Genomic DNA, 21,576 nt, shown 5'->3' with positions numbered 1-21,576 from the left:
GTGGGGAGATGGACAGAGTTCAGGACCTAACGCAGAGTTTCTTCTTCCCTCTCCCCTGCCCCCATCTCTTCTCCTTCCTCCTCCTTTTCCATGATCACAATAAGAGCGATAAAAAGGGCAGCAATAGCAACCTCCGACTCCCTTGCTGGAGTCCTTCCACGGTGTGCAGTCCCCGTAATCAGCACTCTAGAGAAATCCATCCTTTTAATCCTCATGATACCTCCATGAGGGATGAATTGTTCTTACTCTTTCTTTGCTGATGAGGAAGAGGATGGATGGTGCTTTAAAGTCATTTCTCTGAGTTCACATAGCTAGGAAGCAGCTTCTATTGTCACTGCTGGAAAGATGTTCAGAGCCCACTGGTTCTCAACATTGGCTGCACATGGAACCACCTAGGGGGTTAGAGTGCTGATGCCAGGTTCCACCCGAAAGGTTCTGATTTTGTTGGTTTGGGGGGCAGCAGCTGGGTATTTGGGGGGGTTAATTTCCCCCAGATGATTCTAATGTGCAGGATAATTTAAGAACCACCAATGCCTGTCCTACAGCCCTCCTGGTGTAGGACTGGGGAAGAGACAGCCTAAGTTCAAGGAGCTCATTTTGCTGTATGCAGCCCCCTCAGAGCCCAGTGTCTTTGGTTCTCCCCAGGATATCCCGAGGGATGACTCCCACTGTCTCCCTACCCTAGCCATCCCTTTGACTAGGTTGACTCCAGTAAAGTCTCAGGGTAATTGAGGGACCCCAAGGAAGGGGCCAAGGCAGAGGAGATGGAGACTTTCCTGGGGTTGGCCCTGGGGACTTAATTAACATTTACTGTTGCCTGAAGCCTTTGTTCTCATCCTCCCCAGCATATGTTTTCCGAGCCTGTCTACACAGGTTTGAACTGGCAGAGATCAACAGTGTCTGACCCACCCTGAGCACTGGTGTTGAGGACACCAACCCCAGGCCGGAGAAACCAGGAGCTTGACCTGAAACAAAAAACATAAGAGTGACTGGCAGTCTAAGAAGGATTCTCTGTGGGCCAGACACCAGGAACATCATTTTATTTAAACTGTATAAATACAAGAGGGAAATGTTAGAAATTCTATGTTTCAATTGTGGAAACAGAAGCCTAGAGAGGTTAAATGATTGCCCAGACTATATCAACTAGTAAGTGACAGATGGAGATTTGAATCCAGGTCACTTGCTGATGTCAGTCTAGGGGACACCTCCTCCAGGAAGCCTTCTCTGAACACCAGAAGAGTCCTTTTGTACGCTCTGGCATGCTCCGTGTGTTACTTGCCTCGCTTTGCAATCAGTCACTCAGCAGTGCAGCTCTGCTCTTCCACTAGACTCTAAGTTCTTTAAGAAGGACTGTTTATGCTCACACACCTCCAGCCCATCCATACGCATTTGTTGAAAGAAAGAAAAGGCAAATGGTCGAACCGATTCCAAAGTCAATGCTTCTACCCACGCCACAGTTTCACAGATTTCCCCAAAATTTATATCAACTAGTTAGAAATGGTCTCCAAAATTAGCCTCTTCTAAGAAAGAAAGGTGCCCAGAAGGAGAAAGCCCTGGAGTCCTTGCTACATTAAGGATAGAGAGATGCTGGGTGCGGTGGCTCAAGCCTGTAATCCCAGCACTTCTGGAGGCCGAGCTGGGTGGATCACTTGAGGTCAGGAGTTCGAGATCAGCCTGGCCAACATGGTGAAACCCCATCTCTACAAAATCATACAAAAATTAGCCTGGCTTGGTGGCACACCCCTGTAGTCTCAGCTACTTGGGAGGCTGAGGCAGGAGAATCACTTGAACCCAGAAGTGGAGGTTGCAGTGAGCCAAGACTGTGCCATTGCATTCCAGCCTGAGCAACAAGAGCAAAACTCTGTCTCAGAAAAAATAAAAGAGGATAAAGAGACCACCTGAGAATTTTTTTAACCCAAGAAGGAGTCCATCAAAGTCATACATCCCTTATGGCTCTTTATTGGGCCACTGGAGGCTGAGCAGCCTAAGCTGCACAGAGGGAGAGCTGGCCATTCAACTGGATCATCAAAATTCCCTAAGCATTGGTTATGTGCCAAGGTGTAGCATTTAGCCCATTCACATTTTTACATTATACTTTTGCATTTACACATAGCAAAAGCCCATCCAGTGTATTCACCAAACTGGGGATTATATTTTAGATATAACAACCATCCAGACGAGGGAAGTCCCAGGCTGCAGCAGCTGCTCAGCGAGGTTCTGAGGACTCAGGATCCCTCCAGGCATCCGCCCAGCTATCCCCGGTGTGTCTTGCATCCTCCTGGTCTCAAGATGACAGCTCCACCTGTATGTGTGGAGTCTTAGGTTCTAGGTAGGAAGATGGGATAAAGGTGGTTGGAAATGAGGGCCAAAGGTACAGAGCCCCCGGGACCAACCTTTCATCAGGAAAACAACAGCTTTACTAGAAGCTCACCCTGTAGAGTTCAACTTGCATCTCATGGGCCCAAACTGGGTCGTATGGCATCTGAGCTTCAAGGGAGTCTGGGACGCAAACATCGTTAATTAATTAAGCATGTTGCCCCACTGGGATTCTATTAGAAAGTAAGATGGGAAGGATGGATATTGGGTAGGTCACTGGCAATACCTGTCATCTAGGCTCTGTGCTAGGTGAGCAGAACACGCAGATGACTACTATGTGCCCCCACTACCACCATGGGGCTTACTGCCTGGTAGAGGAGCCAGTCATGGGAACAAGCTTTTACAGTACAACACAGATAACACTAGAAGAGCGACAGAGCACAGAAAAGTGAGCAGAAGAGATTAAGTAGATTACCTGGGGGAGCTGGAATACCTATCACACAGAAGATAACATGTGCGATGGATGGCAATGGGTGAAGAATGTCTGTGGAAACACCACAAGGGCTTGGCCTTTCAAAAGCTGGTCCGCAAACACCCTGCTGGCCCCAGCTCCTGGGATTGCTCCACTCGGAATGCTTTGCATCCACTTATAACTAGCTCTATCTTTCCTTCTTTGGGATGGACCTTGGAAAATGAGTAGGAGTTCTCCAGACAACACTGAGAACTTTCAAAATCCAGTTACTATGTATCTTTCAGCCTCAGGTTTTGGGATTAAGATATTCTGCATGCTTTAGTGCTCCAGACAACTTACTGTTCCCACACATTCCATACTCTGCTGTATCTCTGTGCCCTTCTGCAAGATGGTTTTTTTTCTGCCTGCAATGTACTCCCCTTTCATTCTCTAGGATATGGCTCTCCTGTGGTGGTGACTCATCCTTGGCCAGCTGTTTAGAGGGCGAGAAAGGACTTCATCTGAGTGAGATGTATGCAGGAAGATGGAGAGCTGTCACACGGCCCCGCTGCAGAACTTGGCTTTGCTGGTCTTAGAAACAAGGGAGGAGGAGAAACGACAGCCAATCATCTGAGAGAACACTGATGCATCAGCTGATGCCCACAACAACCCTGTGTGGTAGATATTTTTATGTCCTTTTGAGAGCCTGGGAAACCGGAACTCTGCGAGGTGAAGCAATTTGCCATCCGCACCCCCCTCCCCCACACCACTGCAGAGCAGTAACTGATACATTTAGATTTGAGTCTTGGCCATCCAGTGCTGAAATCCCCTTCCAGCAAACCACCAAATCCCCTTGATGGCCTTCCTGGTCCTGGGTTCTGCATTCTTTGTAGTTCCAATTCTTATGAAGAACTTGGCCTCTAAAGCCAGGTTATCTGGGGTTTGAATTGAGAACCTAGGTCTTAGCTGGGACAAGTCCCTGAACCCCTCTAAGACTCCAGGTCCTCATCTTAAAAATGGAGATAAAATAGCATAAACCTCTTTAGGGTGGTTTTGAGGCTTTAATGGAATAACTGTGTAAATCAGAGTACCCAGGCAGATGGTAAATATCAATATGTATCCGGCATTATTATTACTCTGAGCTTCTAACCATACTTGTTATCACTTTTTTGAGTCATTTCACTTCCTTGAAAGACATCTGGGATGGGGAAGGAAGAAGATGCTGGAGTGAGGGGCCCTGGAGCTCCAATCCCAGCTCTGCTAACTTGCTGGCTATGCCTGAGTCCTCATCTGTGAAGCTGGCATAATAATATCACTTCATAATTCTTTTTTTTTTTTTTTGAGGCAGGGATCTTGCTATGTTGCTCAGGCTGGTCTCAAACTCCTAGACTCAAGCAATCCTTCCACCTCAGCTTCACAAATAGCTGGGGCTACAGGCCCACACCACCAAGCCTGGGCTGACTTCATAATTCTTGCAATAATTAAGCTAGTTAACTGTCTGACACTTAATAGGTGCTCAGCAAACATTAGCCACCCACTCTTTCTATTTCTGAATCTTCCCGGGTATTGATAAATGAAGCATTTCTGATGCATCTTATTTACATCAAACTTGTAGATTATTCTTGCCTGAGAATAATAAGGGAAGGCAATCTCTCGAGCCAGGGTGAGGCAGGACTGAGATTGTGCTATCCTGCTCCAACATGCTATCAATAAAGCTTTGGTAAAACTCAATAAATAGACTCATGTGGCCATCTGCGGTGGAATTTAATCCTGAGAGCGTTGTTTAGAAATGGCATTCCTAGCCCGAAGGAGGTGAAGATGAAAGTGCATTTGCTTCATCGCTCTGTAGGAGTTAGCAAGTGGAAGAGACATGCTTTGACAATAGTTGGGGAAAGAAGGTGTTATAGTGAAATCTTCGACGTAGCCCTCCAGACCCACTCTCTGCCCCTTTTTACCCTGCTCCTGCTGTAGAAGGCTAGACCATGTGGACCACATCAGTGAGTTCTGCCATTTGTGAGCCTTGCCTGGCGTGGGAGAGAAGAGAGTCAGGCATCGGTATTTATTTCCCTGCCCCCTCCCTTCTGCCTCATTGCAAGCTGGCTGATCTCCCAAAGACCACAGCTTTTATCCAGGCAACTCTCTCCACAAAATGTTCTCTCTCTTCGGCTCCCTGCTATCTGCCCCCTTCCCTCTCCCTGGCAGCACAGGGTGGTACTGGTTCCCCCATGTTGCTTGCCCCACAGTGCTGTACCAACCCTCCCTATGTTGCCCCATGCCCTGCCCACATCTTTCCTGATAGTCCTTTTATTAAACTCACCTCAAATTATGGAAATTGACAATAGTGTCCGTTTCTTGCTAGTGCCTTCATGTATAAGGTAATGGACATTTCACTGAGTATTTTTTTGCAAGTTCCTGGTCCACTTTGTGATGATGTGTATGAGTTTGCTAGAGCTGCTGTAACAAAGTCCCACAGACTGGGTGGCTAAAACCACAGAAATGGATTTTCTCACAGTTCTTGGAGGCTAGAAGTCCAAGGTCAAGGTGTTAGCAGAGCGGCTTCCTCCTGAGAACTGTGAGAGGAGGACCTACCTCAGGCCTCTCTCTTGGCTTGTAGATGGCCATCTTCTTTCTGTGTCATCAAACGGTCCTCCCTCTGTAATGGTCTATGTCCAAATTTCTTCTTCTTTTAAGGACACTTGTCATATGGGATTAGGGCCCATCCTAATGACCTCATTTTAATTGAATTACCTCTTTAAAGACCTTATCTCCAGATACAGCTATATGATGAGGTACTGGAGGTGAGGACTTCAAGATATGAGTTTGGGTTGGAATGGGATGAGTGTAATTCGGCCCTTAACGTGGCAGTTGAGAAATGAGAATGTGATTATTGGGCAGGAACAAAACACGTTGAAGGGCCTGAAGATAAGAGTGAAGCATTCAAGAGTGAAGAGGTCCCTGCTTTCAAGGAGCTTACATTCTAGTGGAAACAGGTGAAGCAGGAGCAAGAGCTCCATAAACAAATCATATACACTGCAGCATTCCAACAATGGCAAGTCCTGGAAAGACAAACCTGGTGTACAAGAGAAGGACTGTACAGAGTTGACTTTAGCTAGAGAGATCCAGGTGGCCTCTCTCAGGAGATCTGAAAGCTGATACTCGGAGGAGAGACAGGACTCATTATCTGAATACCCCATTTGGGTGGAGCATTCCTGGCAGAGGCAGTGCAGGCAAAAATAAGGAATGAGCTTTTAATAATTGCCATTTTGACTGGCATGAGATGGCATCTCATTGTAGTTTTGATTTGCATTTCTCTAGTGATCAGTGATGTTGAGCTTTTTTTCATCTGTTTGTTGGCCGCATGAATGTCTTCTTTTAGAAAGTGTCTGTTCATGTCCTTTGCCCACTTTTTAATGGGGCTGTTTGTTTTTTTCTTGTAAATTTGTTTAAATTCCTTGTAGATTCTGGATATTAGACCTCTGACAGATAGGAATGCTTTTACACTGTTGATGGGAATGTAAATTAGTTCAACCATTGTGGAAGACAGTGTGGAAATTCCTCAGAGATCTAGAACCAGAAATACCGTTTGACCCAGCAATCCCATTACTGGGTATATATCCCCCCAAATATAAATCAATCTATTACAAAGAAACATGCACATGTATGTTTATTGCAGCACTATTTACAACAGCAAAGACAAGTAATCAACCCAAATGCCCATCAATGATAGTCTGGATGAAGAAAATACGGTACATATACTCCATGGAATACTATACAGTCATAGGAAGCAACAACATCATTTCCTTGGCAGGGACATGGATGGAGCTGGAAGCCATTATCCTCAGCAAACTAATGCAGGAACAGAAAACCAAACACCACACGTTCTCACTTATAGGAGAGAGCTGAACAATGAGAACACGCGGACACAGGGAGGGGAACAATACACACTGGGGCCTCTGAGGGGTGGTGCTGGGGGAGGGAGAGCATTAGGAAAAATAGTTAATGCAGGCTTAATACCTAGGTGACGGGTTGATAGGTGCAGCAAACCACCATGGCACACATTTACCTACGTAACAAACCTGCACATCCTGCACATGTACCCTGGAACTTCAAATAAAAATAAAAATAAAAATTTTTTTTAAGTAATGAGGCATTTCCATCCAGAGAGCAACTTCTGCTGTTGCAGAAAGAGAGAATTCAAGGATCATATTGGTTTTGCTGGAGAGAAACTTTAAAAAACCAGATCAAACAAGTCTTGCTAGGGTATTTGAACATCCCCAGACACTGTGGCACCCAACAGCCAGCTGTGAACTTGGACTTTGCCTTTATCCCCTCTTCCATGGGCCTGCCCACCAGGGAGGCACCCAGAAGAATCTAGGGCAGAGGCTGAGAAACAAAGTTTGGCTCAGCTCCATCCTGTTTTAACCGTCAGGCAGTGCAGGGCGCAGCCGTGCAGACTGTGTACAGAGATGACTGGGTGATCCCACCAAACCGATCATAGCTTCCCTTGAGGTCTGCTGCATGGCACGAAGGATTACTGTGCTGGAGCCAGGCTCATATTAAAGTACATAATCTACATTTAAAATGTCTCTCCTGTGTCCATGGGGATCTCCACTCCATATGTTTGCAAGAGCCCTGGAGCCAGCAGTGTATTTGATTTTGAGTGTTTTAAAATAAAGGTTAAAGGTGGCTCATAATAAAGCAGCGTAAGGAACAGCACAGAGGCTAAGACTCCCCTTGAGTAAATATTGACTAACATGAGGCTTTCCTTCCCACACACAGCATCAGAGGCTATTAGCTTGTAGCAGACCTTAGAGACCATCTCCTTCAACTGGTTCAGCCTCCCTAGATTTAAACTCTTCCCTTCCTCTCTCCCTTCTTCCCTTTATCCCAAAAATGCATTGAGTTGACCACCTGTGTTAGTTTCCTACAATTTCTGCAACAAATGACCTCAAACTCCGTAACTGAAAACAATGCACATTTATTATCTTCTATTTATTACCAGTTCTGGAGCTCAGAAATGCAAAATGGGTCTCAGTAAGGCTACAGTCAAGGCGTCTGTCAGCAGAGCAGCACTTTCTCTGCAGGCTCTAGGGAAGAAGCCATCTCTGCCTTTTTCAGCTTCTAGAGGCTGTTGCATTCCTTAGCTCATGGTCCTTTCTTCTATCTTCAAAGCCACAATGGCCAGTCAAATGTTCCTCATGTCCTCTCACTCTTACATGGATGTTCCCGCCTCCCTCTTTCAATGTACAAGGACCCCTGCGGTTACATAAGGACCCACCATGGTAATCCAGAGTAATCTCCCTATCTCAAGATTCTTAACTCAATCATAACTGCAACATCCCTTTTGCCATGTAAGATGATTTATGCACAGGTTCTGGCACTTGTACATGGACATCTTTGGCAGCTGTTACTCTGCCTGCCATACCATTCCTCATGCAGTTTAATTTTCCCAAGTGCCTTTTTTTCTTTGAGACAGAGTCTCACTCTGTCACCCAGGTTGGAGTGCAGTGGCATGATCTCGGCTCACTGCAACCTCTGTCTCCCAGGTTCTAGCGATTCTCCTGCCTCAGCCTCCTGAGTAGCTGGGACTAAAGGTACATGCCACCGCTCCCAGCTAATTTTTCTATTTTTTTTTTTTTTTTTGAGACGGAGTTTTGCTCTTGTTACCCAGGCTGGAGTGCAATGGCGCAATCTCGGCTCACTGCAACCTCTGCCCCCTGGGTTCAGGCAATTCTCCTGCCTCAGCCTCCTGAGTAGCTGAGATTACAGGCACGCGCCACCATGCCCAGCTAATTTTTTGTAATTTTTAGTAGAGACGGGGTTTCACCATGTTGACCAGGATGGTCTCGATCTCTTGACCTCGTGATCCACCCGCCTCGGCCTCCCAAAGTGCTGGGATTACAGGCTTGAGCCACCACGCCCGGCCAATTTTTCTATTTTTTTAGTAGAGATGGGGTTTCACCATATTGGCCAAGCTGGTCTCAAACTCTTGACTTTGTGATCCACCTGCCTTGGCCTCCCAAAGTGCTGGGATTACAGGCATGAGCCACCATGCCCGGCCAGTGACATGTTTTTGTAGCACCTATACTCCTTATTCACAGTGGCCATCAACATTGTAGTTCACTGCTTAGTTGTGAAATTATTGATTTAATGTCTGCCCCCTTTCTGGACAGAAAGCACTGTCTAACCAGGGAGGAGATTATAGATGTGTTGACCATCCCTATTATTTTCTCAGAGGTTCCTAGCAGCCTAAGCAAGAAAGGAAACATGCTGACAAGAAAGGAAGAAGAGAAAAGAAAACAATAGCTGACACTTAATGACTACTCACCCTGTGCCAACAATGTTCCAAGCGCTTTTAATCTATTTATCCTATATGTTCTGAAGGATGGGCTGTCACCTAACACAAGCAAGTGGCACAGCCAGCATTTGAAATTCCTTATCTTAACCACTTCATCATAGAAACGAATCCTCTCAAACAGTACTTCATGTGCTATAATAGAAGTCTAAGGGGTGGATATGAAGGAGGGAGAGACCAATGTTCTAGAGATGTCAGGTTCAGTTTTCCAGAGGATTTAATGAATGAATAGAGGCTTAGGAGGCCATGGTGAGGAGGGGGAGAGTGGAGCAGGGTGTTCTAAGCCCGGGAGGCTGTGTGAACAAAGGCCCAGGCAGGAAATGGCTTGATGTTTTCTAGAAATTGAAGGCAGTACAGTATTGCTGCTGCTTAGATGGGGAAAGGCAGGGCACAGAAAAGGAGGTGGGGCCTCAGGGGGGTGGAGGTGCCATGCCTGAGGTTGCTGAGGCAGCTGTCTTTCCTTACAGGAAAGGGGTCCTGATCCAGACCCCAAGAGAGGGTTCTTGGATCCTGCACAAGAAAGAATTCAGGGCGAGTCCACGGAGCAAAGTGAAAGCAAGTTTATAAGGAAAGTCAAGGAATAAAGATGGCTGCTCCACAGACAGAGCAGCACCTAGGGCTGCTGGGTGCCCATTTCCATGGTTATTTCTTGATGATATGCCAAACAAGGTGTGCATTATTCATGCCCCCCTTTTTTATTTTTTTCATTTTTTAAAATTATACTTTAAGTTCTGGGATACATGTGTAAAACATAAAGGTTTGTTACATAGGTATACACGTGCCATGGTGGTTTGCTGCACCCATCAGCCCGTAATCTACATTAGATGTTTCTTCTAATGCTATCCCTCCCCTATTCCCCCACCCCTCAACAGGCCCTGGTGTGTGACGTTCCCCTTCCTGCCTCCCCCTTTTAGACCATACACGGTAACTTCCTGATGTTGCCATGGCATTTGTAAACTGCCATAATGCTGGTGGGAGTGTAGCAGTGAGGACCATCAGAGGTCACTCTAGTGGCCATTTTGGTTTTGGTGGGCTTTGGCCGGCTTCTTTGCTGCAACCTGTTTTATCAGCAAGGTCTTTACGACCTTTATCTTGTGATGACCTCCTGATTTATCCTGTGACTTAGAATGCCTTAACCATCTGGGAATGCAGTCCAGTAGGTCTTAGCCTCATTTTACCTAGCTCCTATTTAAGATAGAGTTATTCTAGTTTGAATGCTTCTGACACCTGCCTGGGCTTCAAACCTAATCCTAGGGAAAATGGGAAGCCACTTTTGATGCCAGGTTTTTCACAAAATCAATTTGCTTGCCACGTGGAGAAAGGATTGCAGGATTGGGATGCTGAAGGTGAAGTGGCCACCAGAGAGGATGTGAATGAAGAATCCAGAGATTTTGCGGCTTCCGTCCGGGGCATTCTCAACCACTATGTGGACCCTCCCAAAGGCCTCCCCACCACCCACAAAGGGAGGATGGGAGAGGTAGGAAGCCTCCTGCCATTTGGAATAAGGAGATGTAAACTCCAGTCTCTGCCTCAAAACCAGTCAAAGGGACTAAAGTGAGCCCAACAGAAATATACTTAATCCTTAACTCACAGCCCCTTCCTCCAAGAAGCCTGCCTTGCTCAATTCATGCAGAAATTATTTCTCCTTCCTGTGAATGCCTCCCATTAATTTTCTGCCATCCAATCAATAATATATACTGAGCACCAATTATGTGCCAAGCGCTCTGTTAAATGCCATGTTAGAAATAAGCAATCCTAACTTATTCTCTATCCTTGTGGATTTTATTATCCAGTGAGAAAATAAAATCTCAAACAAACAAATTCATATCCTATAACATGGTTTTAAGTGTGGCAAGGCCCATGAAGAAGTCTGGGTGCTTGGAGATGGTGGGAAGGGGAATTTGATTATGGTAAAATGCATCCTCTGCTTCTATTCTTTACCTGTCCTTGCAGTCTCAAACTTGTCATGTGACTTTGAAGTTTCTTCCATAACAGCAAAGTACATTTCCACAACCCCTAGACTTTGGGCTTGACCATGTTACTGAGTTTGACCAGTAAGATAAAGTGGGGGTGACTGACAGTGAGCTAATTCTAAGCATGGGCCTTGACAGGTCTTAGTGAGTTCCCATTTGGCTTCGTGTTCCTCTGCCATCAGCTTGAAAACGTGCCTTGGTTGGCCGGCTAGTCCCATGATGATGAGAGACATGTGGAGCAGACCCATCCCAGCTGAGCTTCCTCAGCTAGGTGGAGGCTAGGGGCCCTGATTGGCTGACCCTTCATCCCTGAAGATGAATCAGAGAGGCCAGCCAAGGTTAGCAGAACTGCCTAGCCAATCCCAATCCAGGCCAGCTGACCTCCAGCTAACCTGCACCTTTGGGAGTTCATTAATGCTTAAGTTGTCAGTTGCTGAGATTTTTGTGGCTATTTGTTACACAGCATTATTGATCACAGTTAACTGATACACTGACTTAGTCTGAGCAGCCTATGGCAGGATTCCCTAAAGAAATGACATCTCAGTGAAAACTAAATTAACTTGGTAAAGGAAGAAATGAAGAGCATTTCTGGGAGCAAAATGAAAACTAAATTAACTTGGTAAAGGAAGAGATGAAGAGCTGGGAGGGAGCAAAATGAGCAAAGGTCCTGAGACAGGAATGACATGAACTTTTAAGAGAGAAAGTGAAAAGAATTAGGAGTTCCTAGGGGTGGCCATATAGAGAGCAAAGGGTGACCAGGCGTAGTGGGAGAACTGGCAAGGGAAGTATACAGGTATCTGCCTCTCACATGGGCCTAAGCAAAATTAACATTCTGTAGCATTGTGCATTTTTTTGACAGTCCCAACTATACAATTATACATCAACTTTGAAGAAAAGTTGATGAGTTTTATCTTGTCTCATTTCACCTTGCCAGAGCAACACCCCACATCACAACAAATGCCCAGTATCTTTGGTGTATGAAAGAGCTGAACTAATGAGAGGGGCGCTGGAATAACAGCGTCTTGGCTTTTCCTAAACAAGTCAGTTGAACACTGACTACAATTTTTCTTCTTTGGTAATTAGTTCATTCATAACACCACTGTTTGGAACACACAACATTTCACTCTGTTTTCCTGTTGAGATTTTTGGTTCCTCATAACATTTGCCGCTGCCTGACATTACGTTTACAGAATTATCTGTTTTGGTATCTGTCTCTTCCACCAGAGAGCGGGGACTTTGTCTTGTTCATGATCGTATCCTCAGTATCTAGGACTGTGCCTGACACAGTTGCAGACGCACAGAAAATATTTGTTGAATGAATGCATAATCAGACGATGAAATGGTTAATGCTAAAGAACTCTTTAAAAAGTGCAACACAGAAGTTAGAGTGTTATCTGTTGGTTCAGTAAGAAAGTAGGGCAAAATTTTTTTTATCTGGGATGGGGAGAATCCATAGGCACAGCAAAAATAATGATGAAATCATCTATGATTCTTACTGGGATAGGTGGATCCAAACACAGTATGTGACCAAAAACATGGGGCGTGGGCATATCAGCACCTCAATATCAGAGCCCTTATATTTATAGAACTCTTGTCATTTTATAGTGTTCCTTCCCATACGAACTCATTTTGTACTCATCCCACACCTGAAATATATATGGTATTGTACAGGGATTATTTCCTTTTATAGATAAGAAAACCCAGGTTGGTGAGATTTAATTATTTGCTGAAATGGATTTAGGCATTTGCTATGGTTTTAACTGTTTGTCGTCTCCAAAACTCATGTTGAAATTTAATTGACATTTGGAAGGTATTGGGAGGTGGAGTTTCTAAGAGGTGTTTAGGTTATGAGGGCTCCACCCTCATGGATGGACTAAGGTTGTTATCATGGGAATGGGTTTGCTATTGAGGGAGTCGGTTTGCTCCCTCTTGCTGTCTCTCACCCTCTCCTTGCTCCTCCACAATGTTATGATGCAGCAAGAAGGCCCTTGCAAGATTCCAGCATTAATATTGGACTTCCTAGTCTCCAGAACTGTGAGCCACTGCATTTCTGATTATTGTGAGTCCCCAGTCTGTGGCATTCTGTTACGGAGGCACAAAATGAAATACAGCATTCTGTCTCGTAGTTTATCAACCTTTCCATATAGCGCAGATGCCTCATAAGATGTCCTTAAGATAAAGCAGGTGGAACTAGACATACTTTGAAGAACTGGATGCCAGATAGGTGCATTTTAACCTCACCGTGCCTACAAGGTTCTGGAGGATTGGGCTTCTGCCTGCATCTCTAGTTTGACTTTCTGCCTCTTTTCCCCTAGCTGCTAAACTCCAGCTACTTTGTCCCTCCTCAAGATCCTTCCTAGTCCACAGCTTTCCCATATACTGCTCTCTCTTCATGGAATACACTTCAGCCCAATTTTTACCTGGATAACTCCTACTTCAGAACTGAACTTAAATGCCACTTCTTTTTTAAAAACCATTGCTTTTTTTTTACACTCCTTTACTTCTATTTAGTCCCATTCATTTTCAAAGCACCCCCATAACTTATAATTATTCATTTAGTATCTGTATCCCAAACTGGACAAGATTTTTGAGGACAGGGTACTTACCTGTCTTGTTTAGTAGTAGATGCTAAGTCCATGATACAGTTCCTAGTATACAGTAAGCACTCAATAAATATTCTTTGAGTAGATAAAGAAATGAACAAGTGGTGAGGAAGCGCTGTGCTTTATTGTCTTAAAATTGGAGTCTATTTCGTAGGTTTTGAGTATAATTCCCTGTAGTTATAGGGTTGCAGTATTGTAGGAGTTATCTACTGCTATATAACAAACGACTCCAAAACTAGGTGGCTTAGAAAAACCGTTTGGTTTGTTCACAGTTATGTAGAACAGCAATTTTTTTTTATGTACAGAAAAACTGCAATGGAAGAAAGCAATTTGAGATAAGTTCAGCTGGATGGTTCTGCTGGTCTCACCAGAATTGACTCATGCATTTGCTATTATCTGGTGACTGGATTGGGGCTGGATAAGTCACATGCTGATGGTGCTGGATGTTGACTGGGTCACTTTCTCCTTGGGAACTATCATCCTCAAGGATGGTGACAGTCTCAGGGCAGCAAGTAGGGTGACTGGTCATGCTGCTTTGTCTGGGACTATCCTGGTTTTAGCAGTGAAAGTCTCATATCCTGGGAAACACCTCAGCCTTGGGCAGATCAGGATGGTTGATAACCCTACCAACAAGAAAGAAAGTGAAAGTTACAAAGCCTCTGAGGTCTAGGCTCAGAAATTCCACAGTGGGACTTCCGTTGCATTCTATTTGTCAAAGCATGTTATGAAGCCAGCCCAGACTCAAGGGGATAGAGAAATAGACTTCGTCTCTTGAGGAGAAATACAGCAAACACATGTTGCAAATAGAAATGCTCACTTCTATTCAAAGGAATAGAAGCTCACAAGCTCAATGTTTGTTTTGTTTTTGCAATCTACTATAGATTTTATGGAAAGACCACAGATTCAGAAATGAAAGTAAGGCTTTTTTGTTAATTGAAATATTTGTACTAAGTAGGGAAATATTGAGAGAGGCCCAGTTAGTCAAATGTTGAGTGACAACTACATCCCAATTTCTTAACACATTGAAATTATAGATTTTCATTTATATACAAATACAACCTAAGACACACAGTTCCTTTGGAAAAATGCCTTGTGGTCAGCAGATTGAGAGGGATGGTAAAATCTCAGATAAAGGAGAGAACACTTCTTGGCAGTTAGGGAGAGAGGAGATGGCAAATCTTGCAATATATGTTAACAATATCAAAAAGCCTATTTCAAGAGCAGTATTGATCAAATGTTTGCCTAGTAAAATATTGGGATAATACTTTACACCTATATAATGCTTACTGTATGCCAGGCACTGTTCTGGTATTGTTGATTTACAGCTATTTGTACATTTAAACCTCACATAAATAGATGAAGAAACGATAATAAAGCACGAGGTTACCTACGTAGTATGTGGTGGAGTCAGAATTTGAACCCAGGTAGTTTGGCTCAACCTGCCTTTCCAGGTGCTGCCATTTTGCTAAGAGTTTAGCTTATACTTCCTGATTAGCCGTTCGGAATAGCAATCTAAAGTACTCCTTGTTATGGAGCTTACTCTTCCTCCTGCAAGTTAGAGAGAAAGGCAGGCCCTGGGTAGCCTCAGGACTGAAGCCTAGAAACAAATGCGTAGCGCCCTGAAGGGCGGACATAGAGTTTGATTTCGGAACGGAAGTCCAAGGTTTGGGTTCCCACCCGGACAGGAGTGGCGGAGACTCTTGCGCAGGCGCAGTGACCAGGTCAGTGCTGGAGCCCCGGTCCACGCACACCTAAAGTAGTCAGCGAGCTCCACAGTCCAAAAGTCCGGCCGGCCTTTCCCCACCCCCGAACATGGCTGTCGAGGTGGGCGAGGGGAGGCGGTAGTCGAGAGGGTCCACGTGGCAGAGCGGAGGAGCGGGTAGCGAGAGTGGGAGCGGACGGACCAAGAGCAGCCTGGGAAACGCGAATCCCGAAAGGGCTCGGGGTGCGGGAAGGGCTGCCGCCCTGGGGCCCGTGGGTGGCCGTGTAGAGCTTTTCGGACGTCATGGAATGCACCAGACCTCAGAGATAATATCATCTCAACCCACGCGCACATTTTACAGATGGGCAAACTGAACCCTGCCCCCTCTGGGAGCCCTGGAGAGAACTTCGATCGCTTTTTTTTCTCTGATCCTGTGTTTCTCATCTGTGAAATGGGATGACCGGTTCCTGCCCGCCTTTGATGGCACTCTTAACAGGCAGTGTGTTAAGTGTTTCTTATTCACAAGATTATTGTGAGGAAATCAAATGAGATGATGAAAGTGAAAGTCATTGGCATGCTTTAAGCAGGATATAAATGTGACCTCTCATGAAAGGCTGAGCCTTATGTGTAGATAGTTTTTATAAAGAGGTCGAACTTTGCTGTTTCCTGGGCTCTGGTCACCCCACTCTCCCTGGTCAGATCTGTTGCGAATAGATTCAGTTAGTCACTGGAAAAGTTGAGAATAGGATTGGCCCAGTACAGATAGGAGACTGATTTTGTCCTTGCTGTAGAGTATATTTTTAATACTCCTTCAAAGGAGTTAAAGTGAGTTAGTAATTTGTAGCTGCTCTTAAGTGTAGTTCTCTGGCAGGTTCAGAACGATTTTCGATTTAATTAATTTGGGAGGTTGGAAATTGTTGATGTCGAAAATGGAACACATTTGGCTTCTGTTTCCCTTCTTCCCCTTTCAGTTGATAAAACCCCAGATATAGTGGGGGAAAGTGTCTTGGAATCCTCATTGCCTCCTCTTTTCATTCACAAGCTCACTGTTCCTTTTGTGGACAAACGTATACTATTTATTTTCTAATATTTTAAAACACATTTATGCAATCAGTAACATGGATCAAAAGCACTGTGCCAAGCCTTTGAGACATGAGAAAATACTATGATATGGTCCTGCCTCTCATGGGCCTCACAGTTATAGCAGGAAATAAGGCAGTAGGGGATCTGATACAAGTAGAGTTACATTGGGACAAAATGAAGGTTTCACAGATAGCCTCCCTTATTTTATTAAAGCCATTATTTTACTTGTAATTGGCATCCTGTCTTCCAGGGACTACATTTGGAGCTAAAGTTACATGCTTTTTCAGACCCTTAGTTGTCATGAAAGAGACTTTAAGTGTTATACCTGCTCCTGTACCAATATCCATAATCACCCACATGCCACCTAACTTTAGGAATATATTCTCAAAGGACCTGAGTGAGGCACATACATATAAGGAGAATTTCTGAGACTTCACTTTGCTTTTCGTGTTTGTGGTGTGGCTTTGGGATTCTCTGCCCTGTCCCGTGACTCTTACTCTCTTATCCTTAATCCAAGGTCCAGCTCGGTCTACCAGACCTTCCTAACCATCTGTATCATGTTGTTCACCCCTTGAAACTGTAGCATTCACGGTACCTGGCTGTTGACATTTAATTGTAGACTACTTTGCATTGTTAGTTAACTTTCATTCTAAGATTGTGAGTTGTTGAGCAGGGGTTGGAGGACGATGTGCAGTAGATGAAAAAGCGCAGGTTTAGAAGATAACCAGACTTGAGTTTGAATTCTGGTCCCCCGTTTATTGGCTGTGTAACTGAAGCTTTGTGAACCTCAGTTTCTTCAGCAATCATGTATCTGTAAGACCTGTCTTCTGCAGGATTGTTACTCATAGACACGTGGTGAGAATTGAATAACTAGGATGGGAAGTATTTTTCTTCCCTCCACCCCTTTTTATTTTTTGTTCCCAGCCTTACACAGTGTTTGTGCCTATAGATCCATTTAATACTAGTTGAATTAATGAGGGCCTTTCTCATCCAGTTAAATTATGAATGTGGACCAAAGTTTTTTCTCTTAACCCAGAATCATAAAATTTGAGAATACACTTCTGATTCTCAGCCTGATGCTCTGTCCACTATTCAGTGTAGTTCACAAATGTTTCTTAACACCTGTTAAGGTTCCAAGTACTGTTGTTTCAAAGAAATATGAGGCGAGACAGGGTTCTTCTATCTGGGAAGGTAGGAATATCTTCCTCTTATCCTTGTGTTGCCTCTATCCCAACAAGTAAACCTTCTAAAGACTGGAGTTCCCTCAGATGTGGTCCAGGCTGTATTTTAGCTCTACACTCTTCTTGAGTAAACTCATCCACCCCTGTGGCTTCAAATACCCGCTACATGCCAGAGACTCCCAAATTCATACTCAGAGTCTAGACTTTTAAACTTCAAACCCATATATTCAGCCGTCATTAGTAAATGCACTTGTTCTACAACTATTCAAAATTAAACTTAACTGAAACAAACTTCTCCAAACCTGCTCTACCTCCAGTGTTGCCCATCTTCATGAAGTGGTTGAAACCAGGGACTCAGGAATTGCCCTGTGGTTTCCTGTCTCTCATATCTCCCCTGCCTATATATTCAGTAAATCACTAAGTCATACAGCTTCTGCCTCCAAAATATAACTGAAATCACCCAATTCTCTCCATCTCCACTCGTCACCAAAGTTTAAGCTACCATCATCTGTCCCCTGTACCACTGCGTAAACCAAAAAGTATCTGATACAAATCTCAATCAATTTAGAATTTTGTTTGCCAAGGTTAAGGACGTACCTGGGACACAGCCTCAGGAGGTCCTGAGAACATGTGCAGGTGGTCAGGCTACAGCTTGGTTTTATATATTTTAGGGAGACCTGAGATGTCAGTGAATACATGTCAAATGTACACTGGTTCAATCTGGAAAGGCAGGATGACTTGAAGCAGGGTGGGGTGGGGAGCTTCCAGGTCATAGGTGGATTCAAAGATTTCTTGGTTGGCAGTTGGTTGAAAAGAGTTTATCTAAAACCTGGAACCAGTAAATGGAGTGTGTGGGGTTAAGATAGGGGTTATGCACACGAAGGATTTTCTTATGCAGGTGAAGCTTCTAGGTAGCAGGCTTCAGAGAGAATAGATTGTAAATGTTTCTTATCAGACTTAAAGAGGAGCCAGACTCTTAGTTAATTTCCTCCTGGATCAGGAAAAAGATCTGGAAAGGGAAGGGAAAATCTATGAAATGTAGAGACAAACTTTGCAAGGGCCATTTCAAAATATGTCAAAGAAGACCAGGTGTGGTGGCTCACGCCTGTAATTCCAGCACCTTGGGAAGCTGAGGTGGGTGGATCACCTGAAGTCAGGAGTTCAAGAGACCCAGTCTCTACTAAAAATATAGAAATTAGCCAGGTGTGGTGGTGGGCACCTGTAATCCTAACTACTTGGGAGGCTGAGGCAGGAGAATCACTTGAACCCAGACGGCAGAGTTGCAGTGAGTCAAGATTGCACCAGTGCACTCCAGCCTGGGCAACAGAGTGAGACTCCATCTCCGAAGGTCAAAGGAATACATTTTGGGGTAAAGTACTTTGATTTCTTTTAGGGCCTCCTATCTGTTATGTTGGTGTCTCATTGCTACAAAGAATCTGTTTTGTCAGTCTTTTTTGTGGGGATGGAGGCTTGCTCTGCTGCCCAGGCTGGAGAGCAGTGGTATGATCTCAGTTCACTGCAGCCTCTGCCTCCCAGGTTCAAGTGATTCTCCTACTTCAGCCTCCTGAGTAGCTGGGACTACAGGCATCCACCACCATGCCCAGATAGTTTTTATGGCTTTAGTAGAGGTGAGGTTTCACCGTGTTGGCCAGGCTCATCTCGAACTCCTGATATCAAGTGATACACCCTCCTTGGCCTCCCAAAGTACTGGGATTATAGGCATGAGCCACTGTGCCTGGGTTGCTTTGCAGTCTGAAGGTCTGTTTTAATGTTGAATGCTGGTCAGCCTCAGCCTGAATTCCAAAGGAAGGATGGCATAATGAGGCATGTCTGACCCCCACTTTCCATCATGGCCTGACCTAGTTTTTCAGGTTAACTTAGGAATGCTCTTGGCAGGGAGGACAGGTCCATTCAGTTGGTTGGGGGATTAGATTTTTTTTTTTTTAATTTACAACAGTAACAGCAATCTATCTCAACTCTCCTCTAATCCATTTTCCATATGGCAACAAGAATGATCTTTTCAGGTTTAAAGCTTATCAGGCCACTTCCCTGCTGAAAATCCTCCAGTGCCTTTGCTGGTAGGATTAAAGTTTAGTCACTCCCAAGACCTCTGACAGGCAACATACCTTGCCTCTACTGGCTTCTCTATCCTCAGCTTCCATCACTCCCCTTCCAACCACATTGGCCGTTTCTTTGTGCATTGATGATTGCTTTTTCAGGGAGCCTTCCATGCCGCCTATAATTTAGATTAAGTTCCCTTTTGTTAACTTTAAAATCACACGATTTATAAATTTCAAAGAGAGACTTTATTGCTTTCCTTTTTTTTTTTCTGAGGCAGTCTTGCTTTGTCGCCCAGAGCTGGAGTGCAATGGCACAATCTTGGCTCACTGCAACCTCCGCCTCCTGGGTTCAAGCGATTCTCCTGCCTCAGCCTTCTGAGTAGCTGGGACTACAGGCACATGCCACCATGCCTGTCTAATTTTTTTTTTTGTATTTTTAGTAGAAATGGGGTTTCACCATGTTAGCCAGGATGGTCTTGATCTCCTGACCTTGTGTTCCACCTGTTTTGCCCTCCCTAAGTGCTAGGATTACAGGCGTGAGCCACTGTGCCCAGCTGGGAGACTTCATTCTTATGAAGGGTTACAGCCTGCACAGTGGCCATCCTGACAGGTGGGGAAGTGTAGCATCTGACACAGCCCAAAAGGCAGGCGCTTTGAGGGAGACTGGAGTAAGACAGGAACATAAGCTTAATGGGGTGGCCAACTGTACATATTCAACAGGTTACAGAAAGAGCTATGAATATTCATGAAGGTGGTCCTAACACCTGCATACTGAATAAACACGCATGTTACATACAACCCATGTTCCCTTTGGGGTGAAGACTTAACATTTAAATATGTTACAGTTAGGACTTACATGTCAAAAGGTCTTTTCAGGACACACAGGCACTCAAGTATGTAGCCTCTGTAAACCAGCCAGAGCCAGTGCATGGTCAGTGATTTTCTTACCAGCAGAAAGTTATTGAAATCAGTTTCCTGTCCAATCAAAGCTGTCGGTCTGGCCTGTGGAGCAGGGGGTCAGTGGGTCAGCATCTGGCGGTGGATGAGCTGCCATTGTTTCGGTATGGCTTATCTCCAGACCAGTGCCTGTTTAGCTGCTAGACGAAAAGCAAAATCTTGTGGCAGCTAGAACAGAGTTTATCTTTTAAGTGTAGGGTGTGTGACTTAACCTTCGCCTGGCATGGCCTTAGGTCCTGTTTACTATGAATTTATTATCTTATTGCCACAAAGAGTCCGTTTTGTCAGTCGTATGATGTCTATTTTCATATCAGTGCTAGTCCCTTGTGCCTAAACTGCAAAAGAAAGGAGATACAATGAGGCACGTGTGACCTTCCTTTGGGTCATGGCTGGGAATGCAGTTTTTAAGGTTTTTCTGGGGCTCAGTGGCCAAGAGGGGGTCCATTCAGTTGGCTGAGAGGCTTATAATTTTATTTTTAGTTTATACCTCTTATGCCTTCTGATTAAAACTTGGCCCTTTATTTTTCTTGCTGCGTATCTTAATTATATAATACTCTGCATAAATATTTGGCCATTGGTTTGCCTATTAGTCTGCGAGTGTCTTGAGGACAAATAACATGTCTCCTTAGTACCCCTAATGCCCTTTAGATAATGCTTAAAGAATGAGAGCAGTTAGGTCGCTTATGACGAGTGTCAGGGAAAAGCTCAGGACAGTGGTGGGTGTGATGGAAATTCAGAGACGAGCGATACTGGGGCCTGGGGTGGGTGAGACAACGTTTCTCAGAAAAACAAGACTTTTTCAAAGGTGAATATTCAGGAGAGAAAGAATGCACAGTTTGACAGAAGAGTTATGTTTAAGGTAGTGGTTCAAAATAAAGGAGGGAAGGTAAGTTGA

The 21,576-nt window shown here is 44.6% G+C and overlaps 3 long non-coding RNA genes across 3 annotated transcripts in view; 1 reads left to right on the top strand and 2 right to left on the bottom strand.

Annotated features, from left to right (window-relative positions):
- Positions 1-823: 823 nt before the first annotated feature.
- Positions 824-3,118, bottom strand: LOC118143219 (uncharacterized). Its single transcript, XR_004727462.3, has 3 exons — positions 2,792-3,118; positions 2,432-2,499; positions 824-2,325 (listed from the first exon to the last, which is right to left on the bottom strand). It is a non-coding gene; the product is annotated as an uncharacterized LOC118143219 (long non-coding RNA).
- A 10,848-nt stretch (positions 3,119-13,966) lies between these two features.
- Positions 13,967-15,439, bottom strand: LOC128932594 (uncharacterized). The gene is made up of 2 exons (XR_008482607.2): positions 15,090-15,439; positions 13,967-14,321 (listed from the first exon to the last, which is right to left on the bottom strand). It is a non-coding gene; the product is annotated as an uncharacterized LOC128932594 (long non-coding RNA).
- LOC118155355 (uncharacterized) overlaps positions 15,382-21,576 on the top strand; it is a 29,480-nt gene continuing 23,285 nt past the window's right edge. Inside the window, exon 1 of the long non-coding RNA XR_013519838.1 lies at positions 15,382-15,419. This is a non-coding gene — a long non-coding RNA (uncharacterized LOC118155355). The remainder of the gene's footprint in view (positions 15,420-21,576) is intronic.

Source organism: Callithrix jacchus, chromosome 7 (genome assembly GCF_049354715.1).
Source record: "Callithrix jacchus isolate 240 chromosome 7, calJac240_pri, whole genome shotgun sequence".
Taxonomy (NCBI): domain Eukaryota; kingdom Metazoa; phylum Chordata; class Mammalia; order Primates; family Cebidae; genus Callithrix; species Callithrix jacchus.
The sequence above is the reverse complement of the archived record's forward strand: the minus strand, read 5'-3'. Positions and strand labels throughout refer to the sequence as shown.